This window comes from Corythoichthys intestinalis, chromosome 15 (genome assembly GCF_030265065.1).
Source record: "Corythoichthys intestinalis isolate RoL2023-P3 chromosome 15, ASM3026506v1, whole genome shotgun sequence".
In the NCBI taxonomy this organism is placed as follows: Eukaryota; Metazoa; Chordata; class Actinopteri; order Syngnathiformes; family Syngnathidae; genus Corythoichthys; species Corythoichthys intestinalis.
In genome coordinates this window covers 25,703,359-25,707,834 of record NC_080409.1, presented here as the reverse complement: position 1 = coordinate 25,707,834, position 4,476 = coordinate 25,703,359, and positions in this window count along the sequence as shown.

Here is a 4,476-nt window from a genome sequence, read left to right as displayed (position 1 = left end):
TGGATGTACTTGAATGTTATATCTGGATTGATTTGATCGTGAAAAGTGTGGTTCTCTGGAAGAAATATTAAAGTATTTAAAAAAAAAAAAAAGTGATCTGCAGTCATCAGGATAAATCAAATGAAAATAGTAGAGACTAAGGAAAATTCCTGAGGTGGTCAGCAGGGGGCACTATCTATTAGCAATTCAAAATGTTTTTTAGAGAAGCTTTTTATCCCGTAGTGAGCAAAACCAAAACAGTTTCTTAACTGTCCTATATATTTTCTTTCAAGGTCAAAACATTTGCGCGGAAACTCAATAGCATAATGTGCAAAATAAGAACTGTAACTCTTGTCAGGCAATGTACAGTATAATCCACAGTGGGATGTTGACATCAAAAAACTAGATATATATAGTAAGATGTACTGTACAAAAAGGTAATATTTGAAATTTGAAGTACTCCAAATATGCGTTTTGCTTATTTAAAAAAACATTTGCACAGGTTTTTCACTTAAATTTGTATTTCAAGTTGAGTAATCTTTGGTTCTTAAACTAGAGGGTGTCTTGATTATAGTGAAATTACTAAAAGTATCCAATATACTGTATTAAACTACCTCTTATTTCCCAAAATCATGTATAGGACTGCCATGAATAGCAGCTTGTTGAACTATGTTGAAAGATTCAAAGATGCAAGGTCAACTTTAAAAAACAATTATGATGATCATTATGATAGAAAATAGAAAAGGCACATACTGGCATATTTTTTTCTTTCAAATATTTTTATTTTATCATAACAAAGCAACATATATCACCATCATAGTATTTTATTTGCGTGTTAAATGAAGCTGGAAGCTCATTATGTGGTCCAACTAATGTTGAAAGAAAATCTCTAGCAAGAATCGAATCGAACGAGAATCGTTGCTCATGCGTTAAGTCCTTTTTACTTGGAATAGAGTTGTCATTGTAATATTAAGATACTATGAGACAGGGCCTTGCAGAGACCGATGGAGGGGCAAGTGCTCATAGATCAAAAGGGGCACATGAATAAGAATTTAATACACCTTACAACAACAACCAGTTTAACCAGCTTTACAGAATAATTGGCTGTGACTGACTTAATTTGGAGGGGGTAAAGTGAATAGAAATAAACACTGTCATTAACACTTTCTGGCTGTGACTTAGTCTTTGCCTCTTTTCTTCCTTCAAACTCTTTACAAAACTTCCTCAACTTGTTGTTCATCTGAGAACAAACTACGGTACATCAGATGTTCACTGAGCCACCATCAGCAGCTTTTTCAAAACTATTATTTCATTATCCATATTTGATTACTCTAGCACCCAATAAAGTAATGACATAAAATGTTATAGAACAATAACATTGTAACTGTGTTTATAATTGTTGGATTTTATACCTGAATATCCTTGCAAACTTATTCTTACCTATTGTGCTCTTCACCCAGCTGATGAGGGATCCACTGCCTTTAGCAGCCTCATCCAGCTTTATTTTTTTTTATCCCTCAACCTCCTTTCCTTACGAGGTCTACATAATAAAATATAAATCTTAAAATTAAGAAAAAAAAAAAAAGAAAAAAAAATCCCAGGTGGCATTTATTTTTAAAGCTTTCTTAATTTCTCAATAATATTGTGAAGAGAGAAACAATCTATACGGGTAACTCCATTTGTTTCCAACAACCAGATGTCCTCAGACTCCTCACCACACACCCAGGTCACAAGCGTGCAAGTATGGAGATAGAATAGTGCCAAAAGAAGTGAGGTTGTAAAATGAAAATTCTTCCTGTAAAATGACCATTTTTAACTAAAAAACACTTGTATTACCGACTTTTTCCTTTTGTAATAAACATGAAAAAAACACAATGTAAAAAATACATTATACAAGTGTTTTTTTTCCAATTACAAGTGATTTTTTTTGTTCTACGGGTGTTTTTTCTTAGCTACAGGTTAAAAAGTTTTGTCTCACCCTTGTCGCGTTTTATGAGACAAAAAAAATACTCGTAACCTAGTTTTAAAATAAAAACATACCTGTAAAATGACTCATCTTAACTAAAAAACACTTGTATTTTAACTAAAAAAAACACTTGTATTTCCAAATTTTTTCGTTGTGAAATAAACATGAAAAAACAATATTATAAAATTTCTTCAAGTGTTTTTTTTCCTCATTTACAAGTGATTTTTTTTGTTCTACGGGTGTTTTTTCTTAGCTACAGGTTAAAAAGTTTTGTCTCACCCTTGTCGCGTTTTATGAGACAAAAAAAATACTTGTAACCTAGTTTTAAAATAAAAACATACCTGTAAAATGACTCATCTTAACTAAAAAACACTTGTATTTTAACTAAAAAAACACTTGTATTTCCAAATTTTTCGTTGTGAAATAAACATGAAAAAACAATATTAAAAAATTTCTTCAAGTGTTTTTTTCCCCCATTTACAAGTGATTTTTTTATTTTTCTACAGGTGTTTTTTTCTTTGCTACAGGTGAAAAAGTTTCGTCTCACCCCTTGTGGCGTTTTCTGAGACAAAAGTCACTTGTAACCAAAGATGAAAAAATCTACTTGTACATCGAAATAATATGTTGTAAAACACAAAAATATCATTCCAAGTCGTGGTCAAAAGAAGACGTTAGTTAAGAAAGAACACAATCTAGTGAATAGTTCTTCGGGTGTTTTATCTTTAATAATCTACAAGTGTTTTCTGAGCATGTACAACTAAATTTCGGCCCAAGCATGTGATGTGAGGCAAAATTCAGACCAATCGGAACGGCGATTGTTCAGGAGGAGGGCGGGACACACCATTGCCGACCTGCTCCTTCTTGCTTTATTCATCACGGCAGAGTACGACAGAAATGGCAGAGCACGCTGTCCCGCCCTCCTCCTGAACAATCGCCGTTCCGATTGGTCTGAATTTTGCCTCACATCACATGCTTGGGCCGAAATTTAGTTGTACATGCTCAGAAAACACTTGTAGATTATTAAAGATAAAACACCCGAAGAACTATTCACTAGATTGTGTTCTTTCTTAACTAACGTCTTCTTTTGACCACGACTTGGAATGATATTTTTGTGTTTTACAACATATTATTTCGATGTACAAGTAGATTTTTTCATCTTTGGTTACAAGTGACTTTTGTCTCAGAAAACGCCACAAGGGGTGAGACGAAACTTTTTCACCTGTAGCAAAGAAAAAAACACCTGTAGAAAAATAAAAAAATCACTTGTAAATGGGGGAAAAAAACACTTGAAGAAATTTTTTAATATTGTTTTTTCATGTTTATTTCACAACGAAAAATTTGGAAATACAAGTGTTTTTTTAGTTAAAATACAAGTGTTTTTTAGTTAAGATGAGTCATTTTACAGGTATGTTTTTATTTTAAAACTAGGTTACAAGTATTTTTTTTGTCTCATAAAACGCGACAAGGGTGAGACAAAACTTTTTAACCTGTAGCTAAGAAAAAACACCCGTAGAACAAAAAAAATCACTTGTAAATGAGGAAAAAAAACACTTGAAGAAATTTTATAATATTGTTTTTTCATGTTTATTTCACAACGAAAAAATTTGGAAATACAAGTGTTTTTTTTAGTTAAAATACAAGTGTTTTTTAGTTAAGATGAGTCATTTTACAGGTATGTTTTTATTTTAAAACTAGGTTACGAGTATTTTTTTGTCTCATAAAACGCGACAAGGGTGAGACAAAACTTTTTAACCTGTAGCTAAGAAAAAACACCCGTAGAACAAAAAAAATCACTTGTAATTGGAAAAAAAACACTTGTATAATGTATTTTTTACATTGTGTTTTTTTCATGTTTATTACAAAAGGAAAAAGTCGGTAATACAAGTGTTTTTTAGTTAAAAATGGTCATTTTACAGGAAGAATTTTCATTTTACAACCTCACTTCTTTTGGCACTATTCTATCTCCATAGCAAGCACCCCCTTGTGTTATGCAGTGGCTTAGCAGCACACAGATGGCATTTTTATTTATTTATTTTTATAAAAGAAAGGTGTTTTCGGTGTTCAAATACTCGGTGGCGTGTCTGCACAGTCGGCCAGCACACACATACGCACTCAAAAAAAAAAAAAAAGCCCAGTCAAAAGGGGCACTATGGGCATGTGGTGGCAAAAAGGCAGGTGCTCAAGCACCCTCTGCCCCTCTTTCTGCACGTGCTTGATATGACATTGTGTTGCTCTAGTGCAAAATTAAAATATGTCATCATACCCTAAACACAATATAATACACAGATTAAAAAAATAATTGAAAGGTAGATAAAATATTACACAATATGGGATAATGAAACAATTACCTACATCCACTTGTTTTTCAAGCGATTATGGCTTAAAAGTACCGTAGGTCGCGTTAAACTCATTTGCTGCTGTTAACGACGATAGATGTCCTATCCATTTGATCTGGGAAGTGGCAGCGAATGAACGAACCCTCACAGTTCAAATGGATTGGTAAACTCATTTAAATTTACAACTGAAGGATG